This window comes from Coturnix japonica, chromosome 9 (genome assembly GCF_054131305.1).
Source record: "Coturnix japonica strain WE chromosome 9, WE-NBRP24, whole genome shotgun sequence".
In the NCBI taxonomy this organism is placed as follows: Eukaryota; Metazoa; Chordata; class Aves; order Galliformes; family Phasianidae; genus Coturnix; species Coturnix japonica.
Genome location: NC_140671.1, coordinates 4,217,152 through 4,231,559, shown reverse-complemented (window position 1 = coordinate 4,231,559; position 14,408 = coordinate 4,217,152). Strand labels below are relative to the sequence as shown.

General features: G+C 47.7%; 1 protein-coding gene across 3 annotated transcripts in view; it reads right to left on the bottom strand.

Annotated features, from left to right (window-relative positions):
• CCDC92 (coiled-coil domain containing 92) overlaps window positions 1-14,408 on the bottom strand; it is a 50,490-nt gene that overhangs the window by 12,745 nt on the left and 23,337 nt on the right. For 2 of the 3 annotated variants that reach the window (XM_085555599.1, XM_085555601.1), the window contains one exon: window positions 1,778-1,934. The gene's annotated coding sequence lies outside the window, so the exon portion shown is untranslated. Of the gene's footprint in view, window positions 1-1,777; window positions 1,935-14,408 lie in introns of those variants that run through there. The other variant, XM_085555600.1, reaches the window with a different exon arrangement.

The following is a 14,408-nucleotide window of genomic DNA, read 5'->3' as shown; positions in this document are numbered from 1 at the left end:
TTTCTTTGCAAAAAGCTTGCCCTGAATTTGGATGGGAGAAGGCAAAAAAAGAGAACATTCAGAACTTGGCCACGTGTGGGCACTGGAATAGCAAGAGATGGGCCTGGCTTTCTGGCCCCAGGGCCTGGTGGTGCCTTGGCCCTTCACAAGAAGTCTGAGATGTGCCTGCAGCACACTGTAAATGTGGGGGAGGGCTGTGCTGTGTTCCCATGTGATGGCTGCCCTCTCCTGAATGCAGCCCCCAGCTGTGGTGTCACCACGATTCATTCCTTGGGTGGCAGGAGTTCATGTGGGTAGACTTGGCATCAGGGATGCTGGTAGCAGAACAGATCTCAGTGCAACATGCAAAGCCTTGGCGAGTGCTGCTGCTGAGCTTGAGTAAAGCTCTCTGCTGCACAGCTGGTGATTTGTAGGAAGGTACCCAAAAAAAGGAGGAACCTAAACGGAAAGCCCTAGAGGTGCAGGGAACCTTTGAAGTACACTGTGCTCACTGTGCTACATAAAGCTATCAGTCCTATCTGATCCCACCTGCCTGTATCTGGGACCAGTGTCATGGTTTGATGCCAGCTTAGGAGAGGAGCTGGGAAGACCCACCTGGCTCCATGTTACACGTCGTCTCCATCCAGAGCTAGCATGAGCCAAACCTCTGTCACAATTTGAAGGACACAATTCCAGCATGGTGGAGTATGGTCTGTACCAGGAGACAGACAGGCAGAGCTTGGATCCATACCAATAGGCCAAAAGGTTTTGTCCAGTGAAGCCTGACCCTACTCTGGCCATAAAAGTCCCACACTGGGCTTTAAAGATTTGCTAGCTGCAATCAAACAGCTTTCTGGTTCCTTTCAGGCCACAGAAGCGAGATGTACCAAGCCTTCCTATTCCATTAACAAAGACTGCTGGCAGGCCTACATTTGATGACTGTCTAAACAATATGAAGAGGTGGTGATTTGCTGGCGACGTGTGAAAACAGGCAACAAATCAGCTGGCAACGTGCATGGGATTGAACTTAAAGCAAAGCAAAAGGAAGATGACTTTGAATGGGCTCCAAAGGTCATGGGGAAACAAGCAAAAACTGATACAGTTCACTGGAAAACAGAGCAAGCAGAAGGAGCACTGAATCTTCTTGGCACTGATTGCTGCTGGCATCTATTTGCAACAAATGGATTTCTGAGTTAAAAAAGAAATGGATGTGAAGGAAGGCTGCTGGTGTAAAAGAGATGATCTGGTACACATAGGCCTGTCTGTAACAGCACTGTGGATGCAGAAAGTGTGGTGCTGGGAAGGGCTGAGTGAACCAGCGGGAGAATCACCCCCAGGTCAGTGTAGGGAGCCACAGAATGGGACAGCCTGACTGTGGTGGAATGTCTGAGCAGAGGGGGAATGTTGGGTAGTTCAGGGCCTATTCAGCTACGTTAAGGTATGTTCTCTGCAGTACTACTGAAACACACGAGTCACGTTTTCATCGTTTGGCAGCTCGGTTGGCACAACATTACATTATCCCTGCAGCTTGGGGCTGGCAGCAAGTGCTTTTCGAACATACCCAGACGTTCCAGCAAGGATAAAGCAGGCAAGAAAATCACACATATCCCCTTCTCTCTTGGCTGTTAGCAAGGGCAGAATCCAGCCATAAGAAATACCACAGCACACACCACCAAACCAAACCACTGCCACTAGCCAAGGGCACTGAGCTTTGGGGACAGAAGGGAGAGCTCCTCATGAAAGTCCCAGCCTCAGGTCTCTTAGAAATGGCCTGGTTCTGCAATGCCAAAAGTCATACCTGCTCCAAGCCCCTGCAAACACTCTGCCATGGGCTGTGAGTGATAGACGAACTTATTCCGAAGGAGGGATGTCTTGGTGGTTTCTAGTCTGGGTGGAGGCGTTGGTGTTGCTCGATGCCAGTTCCAATTCCTAGCAGGAATCTGGATGTGTCTGTGCTGGGAAATTGCAACATAGTACATTGTGTTAATTAATGCCAAACAGGAGGGCTTTGAACACGCATCATCAAAAAACCCTTTAGCAAACACTAGATCCCTTCTGTCCACGGGTATCTCATAAAGAACATTTATATTTATGACGTGGCAATGGAAACACATCTCAAGAGAACACTGCCCAGCACACCCGTAATGCTGAGTTAGGCTCAAATTGTCTGACGTGCGCAGAAGGGAACACCATTCCGTTCATTCATGCTCTGGAGTGCTATTTTCACCACTGGCAGCTCCTGCTGCACTAACTAAAATACTTCTGATTCAGTCCAACAAGACTTTTTTTTTCCGCAGGTTTGCTTCTCCACAGTGAAACCACAGATCGTGCTATAAGGAGAGCTCCGAGGCTCGACAAGTCTAGAGTTACTGTAGGTTGCAGCGGTTGGATCCGATCCTAAAACAATGAAACCGAATGTGAAAAAGACACAGATGGCTGTCGCCTCTGTGCCATTTGGAGTGGTTTTTGGTTTCCAGCCAGCCATCCCCATGCCACAGTTATGCAAATAAAGGCAGCAACGTTTGATGCGGCGGTATATACATCTCTAACAGGCTGTGGCATGAGGGATAAAATAGCTGGGTGTTTCTGAAGAGGGTCAGCTTCAAGGACAGAGGATGTGAGGACACGGGGTGAGGCAAAGAAGGCTTTGCTGTGGCTCCGATGCACCTGGACACCTGCACACCCATGGGCATGTCATTCTGCACCACCAAGGTCCAGACATTGAATTTCAAGAAGAAACAAACAGAACTGGAGTCTCCCATTAGAAATGTTGTTCTACAGTGAAACCCCAGCAACAGAACAGGTTTTGATATCTGATAATTAAACTCCTAATCAACTCCTTTCTAAAAATGCCTTCTCAATCTCCTGTGAGGATTGGGAAGGCTTAGAAATTTAATACAACTCTCTGGTCGGGTTAAACATCAGGCAGGTTTCAGACTATGTTTTACTAGAACCAGATGAATTTCTGAGCTTGAAATCCAGCACACAGAATGCTGATTGAGTTGGATCTGGTGGCCATCTGTCCTTGTGTTTGTAGTATGAGTAGCTAAATGAAATTCTGGAAAAAGGGTTATCTTAAATACACACAGGATAAAGCCAATTGAAGAAAGCCCCACTCGCTGTTGCTATGTGCACCTTCCCAGCAAGAGGGGAAGATTAGCTTTGTCTCTGAAGCTACATGTGCTCACTCTCACCTTTTTGACTCTCAGAAGCTGAAACATCAGTCTGTAAGTTCTGCTTTAATTGGACCTTGTGAATTTTCCCTTAACTGCACACTAAATCCAATCAGACAGTTCAGGTAATTAGAACTGTTTTACTGCTAGGGCAAGGCAGTATCTCAGAAGGTGTAAATTGGTGCAGCCCAGTGCAATTCCTCACCCCTTCCGACCTGACTTGGGTCTGTAATCACCATGAATTGCTCCTTCTCTCTCATTCATTCTCTTTTCATTCCTGTATCTGCCTGTGTATTTATCCACCTATTTATTTAGGTAGAGGAAGGGAAGACAATTGTGAGTAATAGCTGAATAACCATGAGGGATGCCAGATTTTTTTCTAATCATAATGAAAATTTGCCCAAGAAAAGAACAGCACAAGAAGTGACGGCAATCTACTGATAATCCAACAGAGACAGCACTTGTAGGGCTTGCTAATGGAAATGGTTTCTAACATGCAAAGGCACCAAGTCCTGGTCCCCAAGCCCCATCTCATGCCCCAGGGTTCTCCTCCCTTTGTGTGAGGAACCACAGGGAGCGCAAAGCAAAAACAAACTCAGTTTGTGTCCTCTGCCAGTTTTCCCCAGCTGCAGACTTTGCTCTTTGAAATGGAGGGTATCTGCTCTTTAAAAGGAGCTGTTTGTGTGCCAGCAAGTCGGTCTGTGTGTGTACCAAAGGAGCGACGCTGAGGATGGCTGCAGGGTCGGGCAGGGTGTGGGACAGCGGCACAGGAGGAGGCGGCTCATCAGTAACCACAACAAAAGGGACCTGCAGAGATTTGGGAGTGCTCTGGGTGTGGGAAGCTCTCTGCTGCTGCTAAGGGAGCTGCCTGTTCCACGCTTCCCACCGCTTCCCCTGAGCCCGACTGCTTGATCTCCTGCTAAAAGGGAAACGTCTGCGACTGCGGTGCTTTGCTGAGGGAACAGGGAGTCACAAGAAATGCCTGGCGGTGGCTGGCTGGGTTGGCAAGGAGAGTCATGCGGGTGCCTTTGAAACTCCAGTCTGTTGGCCTGTCTGCTCTGCTGACCTCTGCTCCCACAGGCACGTGCTCCTGCCGTGTTAGCACTGTGCTTAGGAGGGTCCAGCTCACTGCACATGGCCAGGAGGGAGGTGGTACAGGCAGTACCTGTGCAAGTGCACCTGCCTTTGAGAAAGCTCTGCTCTTAGTGTTCCAAGTCTCTGGCTGACACAAGAAAATCCATTGGGCTGCTTTCTACCTCCAGCAACCTTAGGAAAAGATCGTACTGGTCGGTCATTATTGGGCTAAACCTATGATTTTTATATGGCCATTTTCTTAGCTTTCTTTTCTTTTTTTTTTTCTCTCAGAAGTTTAAAGAGACGCTTGTTTTTCTTGCTAATTCTTTCCTCCCAGGTGCTGATAGGGATCTCTGTAACACGAGTCCAGCTGGAAGAAATTCAAGCTGCTTTCTGAATGCTGTTTTGATAGAGTGCAGGGGATGTGTCTTTGAAGCTGCTGGGCTCGAGAGATGTCCCTGATTCAGGAGACAAGCAAGAGGTGATTAAGCTCTTCTAGAGCAGGCTTGGAGCCCATACCTGTGAAAGCACGGCCACTTGCTGCTGTCACCCCACACCGACCAATGGAGGAAAAAGAACTGAGGAAGGTGTTAATTCATCCATGTTTCTACAAGCTGGGAGGTGAAGGGTGTTTGGCAAGGTGAAGCTGAAGCCTGACTGCTCTGGCTGGATGGCCCAGGTCAAGTGGAGGTGTGTAGATACCCTGCTTTGTGCTTTGCATCTCAGCCCTCTGTTAAACCCAGTGTAGGAAAGCGAACAAGGCAGTTCCCGTCTCTCTGCCTTCCCACTTTAAATGGTGACATATTTCAAAGTCACTTGTTGAAAGCAGAAACTGCTGCTGGCAAATGCGTGAGGTGAGTCGAGGCAACAACCCTGCAGCAGGACACTGGGATTGTGAAGATTTTCATGGGGGAGATCGTTATTGTGTCTTCTGTTTGTTTGCTTTTTTTTGACTTTTTATTTTTTCCTGTAGTTCCTTTGCTTCTATTTGTCCTTTCTTGCTGCTCTGATCCTGCTGTACCCACATGGAACACTGTGCTCGTGGGAATGGCCTCATGGCACTGTGCTGCTGGATCAACAGCAGTCCATGTGTGGGGCAGGAAGGAGGTGATGGCCACTATGCCCCTATCTGGCCCGTCTCCTATCCTGTCTGCTCCTGTCCTGACCCCTCTCTGGTGGATGCTCCTCAGACATCACTGTTCTTTCCCTTCCCTATTCCCTTTCTGCAGCCCAGGCTGGAAATCCCCACACAATGGTCTCCACTGGTCCGGGGGGAGACAGTGCCATGAGGCACAACTGTGTTATCAGCACCTTGGGAGCAATAAGGGAGATGAAGAGACGAGGCCTTTAGGGGAGGCAGATTCAGCCTAACGCTTAAGCCACGGCTGCAGGTTTCTTCTTCAGAGGAGAAGAGCCACGATGGGACTCCAGCATGGTGGAAAGCTGACAAAACCTCACAAAAACCATTTATAACATGTGGGGCCTAGGAAGCAAAACAAAGAGCCAACAGTCCTGAAAAAGTTGAAGGGAAGAAGCTGCACATGGGCTGGGGAGAAGAGCCCAGGTCTGCCCGGCTTCACTCCCTCCCCCAGCTTCCCTTTGTAGGTATTTCCTGCGCAGACGGTTTCTATACACATTTCCTGGATAGGCTGCACAGCCAAAGTTGCATTTTTCACATTTTTCTTTTAAACCACACTTTGCAAAGCTAAAGAGCGTGTGCTGGGGGAGCACAGAAGTATCGCGCCGAGGCAACTTTATCTGCACAAAGTCTAAGCATGTTAGCAGCCAAGTTTAACAGACTCTACATCAAATCATACAATCTCTTAAAACATGCAATGGCAAAAGTGCTCCGAGCACTCCCATGTCTACATCTGCATTGAAATTACAATCCCCTGACTTGGGAAAAGACAGCACAAGGACATTTTTCCTCCAGTCAGAGTGCAGGGAGGCAACGTCCCCAGATCTGGATGTGTTTGCTTTGCTATGGGTGCCCCCTTTGTTGAATGATTTCAGGGTTGAGGCACAGCTCTAAGTAATGATGTACACAACCCTGGTTCTGCCTCACAAGGTGGGGAGGGCCTGGACCACCACCACCAGGGACATCTCATTGCTGCAAATAATGGCAGCTGCCAGTAGGGAAATCAGACAGACAGCTCAGGCTCTGCCTTGTTTCTCTTGGCTCCACAGCTGAACAGAACTAGGTTGACTTTTGACAAGAGTAATGCCAAGAATGTTTGTAAAGGATGAGGACCGCTCTAGATGATCCTGTCTCTCACATACATGCTAATTTCCAAGTATCGAGCACATGGGAAGAGCTTCAGAAGGTTTCTGGAAAAGACCACTGGGATCAACAAGTCCATCCTTCGATCCATCCCCACCACGGACATTAACCACGATCCTCAGATCCACATCTCCACAATTCTTGAAAGCTTCCAGGGATGCTGACTCCATCAAAGTCCACACAGGACCCCATGGGAATGGATGCTAGGCTGGCCCAAAGGATGTGGCTGAGATCTGCCAGCTAATTATTGCCATCAGTTGTTTAAAAAACTGATACAGGCAGGGACGATCCCACCCAGCTGTGGCACCTGTAATTAATACAATGTGCAGAACAGGATAAATATCCCCAGATAAGATCCAGGAGTGGCTCTCTCTGTATTGCTCTCTCTGCTTGAGCATCTTGAGACATGTCTAAACATAAAGCAGCAGGGAAATCAAACAGAAGGAGCGTCCTGGCAAGAACATCAGCAAATGAACACATCCTAAGAATACCTCAGAACCACTGGGGACAAGAACCACCCTGTTTGGAGCCATGCTGAGCATCCATCTGTCCCAAAATTCACAGCATGTGCAGTGATTCTCAGCCCCACTTGGCTGTGGCACAGCAATTCAACCCTTTCTCCCTGTCCTGGATCAAAGTGCCCAGTGAGTCTGACTCCGAGCAGCAAACTCTGACACCAGGAAGGTAAAGCAGCCTCCTGAGTTACCACCCTTGAAACCCAAAGTACAGAACGTGTTTCAAAATAAAGGCAGCTTGAGTGGTGTCAGTTCTGCTCGTGTTTGTTTCTATGGAAAATTGTTACTTTAATGTGAGTCATGGGAGTAATTAAGGGATAAATAGCAGCACTGCAGTTCATCAACACCCTGGTGCCATTGCAAAAGCGAAGGGAAGTGTACACATTCCTACACAGACACAAATCCAGCCAGGGCGCTGGCAAGAAAACCATTTCAATCCTTTGGGCTTTGGCAGTCTGCTCTGGTCTTAGACAGGCTGGTGTAGATCCGGAACAGCCTTGCTTATGCCACTTAGCAGAGAATCAGCGAGGTCAGGATTGTGACTATTCGAATTTATGTCAGGAGGTACAGGACAGAGAGACCAGAGCAGGAAGACAACACACATGGTGGAAGCCCGGATGGATGTTGTTAACCAGATTGCCCCGCTAGAGCAGGGAGAGAGTGCAGGAGTGAGGATCTGAGCTGAACATCTGCAGCCTGAGAGTCAAGTGATGCTGAAAGAGAGAAGAAGAGGGAAGCATTCATGAAGGCACTACTGGCTCTTTTGAACCACTCTGCCATAGATTCACACAAAATTCCTCTGAATACAAAGAAAACAATGCAGTGAGGCACTAAACAGTACAAGGAGATGAGCTGGGAGCTGGGCAGTGATGGCAGTACAGTGTTGCTGCACAACAGGTTGATGCAGATGGAGTTTGGAAGCGAGATGGCTCTTGGATGGGCCACTGACATTTGCCAGATACAAGAGGGAGCCTCTATCCCAGCCATATGGCTGAAGTGGTGACTTTCCTGGCTGGCTGGGAGGCTGTAGCAAGTGGGTTTGTGTGTTCCAAGTCATACTCCCCCCACAGAATTAACCAGCGGTTTGGAAAATATTTATTACAACCCCCTTGGTGCTTCTGCATACATCTTCCTGGCATAACAAAGCACTATTTGGATGTGGCCAATTTACCTGGCTCCAGGGCTGGCTCATTCAGTGCTCAGTAAGCCATGCTGCTCTGCAAGAGATGCTTGCAGCCTTCCTCCCTTCTGCCCAGCAGATATACCCCATGGGCCCCCTGGGGCTGCTGGGGGGCACTGACAGCTGCTGTGGAGGGGGATCTGAGAAGCAGTGTGTGCTGCAAGTGCTCTATATTTGCACCTGTCCATGCAGAAAGGCTGTTTCTCATCTGAGATCTATACCACGGCCCCTAACTTTATACTCCCCATTCTTTTTAGCCTTTACAGATGATTTCAAGCAACTTGCTTTTCCACTGTCTAATAAGCAATTTAAATGCTAAAGGGCAGCTACTCTACTGAAGGCAAGTGAAGCCAAGAGAGCTGTGACAGTTTATGCCAGCTGAAGATTTGCCTTTAAGTAAATGTTTTAAACTTTCCACTAAGGAGACTAAAATAAGCCATAGCATGAAACGTTAAGAGCAGAGAATGAACTCTGGAGACCAGAGGGATTTGGGAAATGAAATGAGATCCATCTTACTGGCACATTTCCCCCTCTGTCTATTTTTGGAATTTAAAAAATTCCCCCGGATTTGTCTTCTCCAGACCAGCTTTTTTTTCACAGACCAGCACTGAGCAGCCTCCTCTTTCACACAGGGCAGGTGAGTTTTGGCAAGCTAACATACAAAATGCAGACCTGGAAGCTATTAATATCTTTTATTGCTGGTATACGGCAGGGTTGGTGCAGGTGCCATTTGTTTTCTTTAACATGCTTTTCAGCTAAGCAGCTTGCAACCAAATACGGGATGAACAAGAAGATTTGTAGTCAGTGAGCGAGTTGCGATCAACCCAACTCATCTCCAGAGTGCTGTGATGCCCACCATGACCAGGTAGATGTTACTTAGGTTATTAAGCACGGGTTTGGCCATGTGGCTGTGCTTGTGTGTTCATATGATGGAGTGGAAGGCAGCTTGGTGCTGCTCATTGCACTCTGGAAACCTGGGCTGTAACTCCTGGCTGTGTGTTAACTCTCAGTGGGACTTCAGCTTGTCACTTGAAGCTCAATTCCCCAGCTGGCTTGTAACCCACATTTTCCACAGACTTTAAATGGAGCAGGGGATCTTTGTTGCCTATGAAAATTGAGACTCCAAACACCTCAGCCTCCCCATGTTTAAAAGAAGGAGGAGAATGTTTTGAGATCAATGGATAAGAACACCTGCAATCACTAATACCTATGTACCCTGCCGAGATACTGGGAGATTAAGCAAATATTTTGAAGGGCTGTAAGACCTTAACAGGCAGGTATGGGGTTGTTTAGTTTGTCCAAGATATATTTTTCCCTCCTTTTATATGTTTTCCACAAATGGGAGAAGTCAGGCAGAGAGAACTAAGAGACGCATCCTTTCTTGGTTTGGTTTCAGGCATACTGATATGATTTGTGAAAACTAAACTAGGAACACCTGCAGAGCCCCCCGGTGAGCCCCAGTGGAAGGCTCGGAGCTGAAGAGGAACACATCTAATGGTGCCCTGAAGTTTGGTCTGAGTATCTGCAAACAGAACATAGCTGGAAAAACAAATCATTTGGGGAATGCATGGTCTGGCTGCACTGGCCACAGTTTCAAACAGGATGGAATGAAGCTGGTAAGAGATTTACTCTGAAGTGAGAGATCTGATCCATTCAGCGTTAAATCTAGGTCCAGTTTGGGGTAGTGCATTTGAAGGAAGATAATAGACCAACTGGAGTGTGTGCAAACAGAATGAAGTGAATGATAAAAATGTTTTGAAAACACGACCTGTAATGATAGGTGGAAGGAAGTGAGTTTGTTTAGTCTAGAAGAGAGAAGAATGAGGGGAACATGATAATGGTTTTCCAATATTTGCAAAGAGGACAGCAGCTGTTCTCCACAACCTGGGAGGGGCAAGAAGATACCAGGTCAACTTATAGCAACTGAGTTTAAGGCAGGACTGTAGGAAAAGCCACATAAATACAAAACCCTCAGATGAGCTACCTAGAAGAACGGGAAATGCACATCATGGGAAGTGTTTAGGAAATGGACTGTAACAATTCACATGCAAAGCCAGGTATCTCACAAATAAAACAATGGTGTTTGCAACTGCAGAGATATCAGCCTGTGCTGAGTGTGGGCAGGCTGTTGTTTACACAAAGCAGTTTTGAAAGTCACCCACGTGTGAGAGCACTGAGTGTAAGTTGAATCATTCTGAACGAAACCAGTGTAACTGTGTGGAGGTAGAGAACAGCGTGTCGCCAAAATTGCTTTCAGACCTCATCTCTGTAGCACAATGCATTCCTTTAAAATTACTGAGGACAAAGGAAATCAGAAAGAAAGGTGCCTGTTGTACTGACCTCAACAGCAGAGTGCTACAGCACCTGGAGGGCTTTCAAATCTGGCAGAGCACACGACAAATAACCTACTCCACTGTCTGACTCAGGTAATGAAGCTTTAGGAGGTTTCCCTTTATCTCTGTCTGCTCTCCCTCTCATCTTCTGTGCCTGAAGAGTAAAAATAGCAACTTTATGTGTATTTTTACACTCCTCATCACTGGCTCAAGTCATAGTTCTCACAGCCTTGTCTCCTTGCAGCTCGGGAATCCAGCTGTGCTGCAAGATGGAGAAGGTTCAAGTGTGTCAGTTCCTGGTCTGAATGTGGAAACACTGTGACAGCAGAAACACAGTGTGTAAGTGGCTCACACCGACAGCAAAGCGTCTGCAGATACATGGACAATACCAGCAACAGAGGCTACTTGCTTACCAGCCCATGCAGTTCCATGCTCCACAAGCAGCAGCACCTTGGATGAGCAAAGGCTGTGCAGGGTGCTGAGATTTGGGTGAAAATCCACACCCCATTGTGCTATTCATCCCTCACCAGTCCTCCAAAATTTCCTTCTCCAGGATAGTTTTTTGGATAGCACTGGGATAAATTCACTGGAGGATGGCAGAACTGGCCAAGAAGTGAGTAAAAAATACCCACTCATTTGAGGGAATTAAGTAGTGTGGAAGGACTGGGTGCTATTAAGTTGAAAGCTGTTTGTGCAGCACGGCTGCATAACAAACAACCCTTTCAAGATCTCCGAATAAGAATAATGATATTTACTCCAAGCTTGCAGACACAGCCTTGTTCTCTTCCCAAAGCGAGGGCAAGGTCTATGCATAGCCAGCTTCTCTGCAGGAAAGGAGATCTGTTCAACGCCAACATGAGTGTTGCCAGAATGGGGTTCACAGTTGCATGATAGGAACACAGCAGTACTGGGCTGGGGGGATTTGATGTAAGCACTAACCTACTTAATCCACTGGAGATTGCCTGGCTGTTCTTGTCTGCTTGCCAGAAGGGCTCTCATGTCTGTGCCTCACTGCAGGGATGCCCTGTGTTAGTTCCTCTTCCATTTTTCACTTCTCTTTTTTTTTTCTTTTCACCTAGGAAACCTCCTCAGGCAGGACTGAATGTCCTTGAAAGCATCAGTTATAACAAACAACCAGGGGCAGATCTCAGGCGAACGCTGCACAAGTCAGAGGTCACAGCTGGAACTGCTTTTAGGGGAAATTCAAAATTACTGTCAAAAGCAGTTCTCTCTCATTTTAATTGTAATTGGTTAATCTCATTTTATTTGCCTTGTGGCTATGGCTGTGAAGCTTAGGAAACTCTCAGGGCCCCTGCTCTGCTCTCAGTTACCCTGGGAGCAATTCTGAAGACTTCAGCAAAGTTGCACTGGATTTATTCCTTGTGCCACTGAGACCGCAGGCGATTGCTTGGAGGAGCTTGCAGAAAGGGAGGAAATGAATGTGGCAGATGGCTGTTCTTTTTTCAGCAGTGAAGACAGACAAATGGTTTAACCCTCACTGATTTAACCCTCCTTATTGCCCCTCTGCCGTGAGCTGCCAATGGTCAGTGCAGGGAGATAGGGGACAGGATGAGTATGAGCGTATCAGTCCCCTCATCCTTTCTTCTGGAGGTAGGGAGGGCTATAGCTGGCACAGCTGTTCTGAGAAGGCATGAATAGGGTGCCAGGATAGCACCAGTTAGGATATACCTCATTAGATCTGGGGAAGTCAGTGGGAGCAGACTGCTCCTGTAACTACGTAATGTACCATGCACAGTGTCAATAGCTTAAACTCATCTCTGCAGCATACCCGCACTGTCAGGCAGTGTTTATCCAGGGGTAGCTCACCAAAATGCAGAGCGCACAGTGAATAAACCATAGCCAGGCGATGCACCAACAACCTGTGCTGTGCCTGCTATGAGTCTGGCAAAGAACTGACCAAACACATCCAGCAGCTCATCCATGGCCACTGTCTCCATGCCCACTCCTCAGCACACGTGTGCAGTCAAGTGGAATTTGCTGCTCTGACTTGCAGGCAAGTCTAAAAGCTGTCGAACAGTGATCACATCTAACACCACTCATCATCACCATCAATTGTTCTCCAAACGAAACAGCCCATGTCGCCAAGCAAAATGCTTTGGAAGATACTTTTCCACTGGACACGCATCCAAAATAAATACAGGAAAATCTCCTTCCCCAAGCACTGCTCCTGACTTCTTTTCATTTGAATCATTAGTAAACTCGAGATATACGCACACAATAGCACAAGGCTGATGAAAACACACTTCAACATAGTGCCCCAGATTTTTGCAGAGATTAATAATCTTTGCTGCTCTCAGCCTACAAGAAAAACATCCCTCTGGCCGATCCAAAGCCAAGATGATGTGCACATTTTCACACACGCTGCCCACGAACATCCCTTGCTAGATGGATGCTTTTTGCAGCTGGCCATTTGAGCCCTGAAGAATGCTCCGATGGGAGCTTGCCATGGTTTGTATAATCCAGCATTACTGTTAAGTCTCTGTCTGCCCTAACATGCCAGTTCTGATGAGACCCTGTTGCTGTAGCTTCAGGATTTTGCTTCCAGACAACGCCACGTTCCACCTCTCTGACTAAATCCCAGCTCATACAGGTGCTCTGCATTGGTATAGAATGAGCAACCACCTTCCCACACCACACCTCCTTCGGCTGTACTGCTTGCTGTGAATTCAGAAAGGGTCCTGCAGGCCCACGGAGCAAGCTGAGCTCCTCAAGGCTGGAGCTTAGTTTTGCCAGGACCCGAATCCAAACCACACACAGCCCGCTAACTTCAGTGGGTCCCACCCAGATGGCCCAGGTTCACTCAAAACTCAACCCAAGACCTGGCCCAGGCGCTGCAAACAACAGTGACTCTTTTTCTCCTTGCCTGCAGCGGATGTCCTGGAGAACCTGGCTCACAGTTCAAGACCTTAATAAAACTTATGGAACATTCTCTCAACTGCAGTAGCCCAGAGATGGCAAAGGCAAATCACAGGCCTCCAGTTCTTGGCTTCTGTGTGTTGGCATTGCCTTTGAATGTGCTAAATGCTGTGGTCAAGAAAAGTTCTGGTTTGCAGGAAAGCAAGACTTCAGACAACTGCCATTCTCAATGGATTTTCTAATAATTCAGTACCTGTCTCTGCACTTGTCCCCATTTCAGTATGACAAGATAAATCATACGGATGCACTGAGCTACAGTGCAAACAGGTGGGATTCCAATGATCTCAGCAGGCTCCCTTCCAGATCTGGCACATCAGACGCCAGGATGTTTTCCTCTGTCTATGCCAAGAACAAGGCAGCCCACATTCTCTTCGGCAGGTGACTGCATTTAAATGGAAGACACCTCCTTTAATCTATTCTGACCTGGTCATGAGGTAGAGTCCAGCTGCTGTTTGCAGCCAGACTGGGAGTGTTTAGTTGTTAAACGTGCCAGAAGCTGAAGCTTGGGTTGTACCACTGCTTGGAGAATCAGTATTTCCAGCATCTCCGGTTTTAATGTAATTAACTTTCCCCTGCCTTGGATTGCTTCCTTTGCGAGAACACTTGGCTTATTTCTTATAGGCCCTCGGTCTAGCGGTGGAAACAGCTCCAGCTCAAGGCCCTCCCTCAGCTGTCGGCTGGGCTGTGCTTGCCCCTGGGATGCTCCCTGGATGTGACATGCAGCTGGTGGCCTGGCAGGACCAAACCAGAGCCCTGTGCCAAAAGAGTTCTGCCATCGGCAGCTGGGGGTTAGAACTAGATGATATTAAAGGCCCCTTCCAACACAAACTGTTCTACGATTCACTGTATATGCTGGAAGTGCCCAGGGCAAATGCGGTTTGTCCCCTGTTAAAGCAGCCATGATTGCTGCCTGGAAAAGAAAAGCCCTTTCTTTTC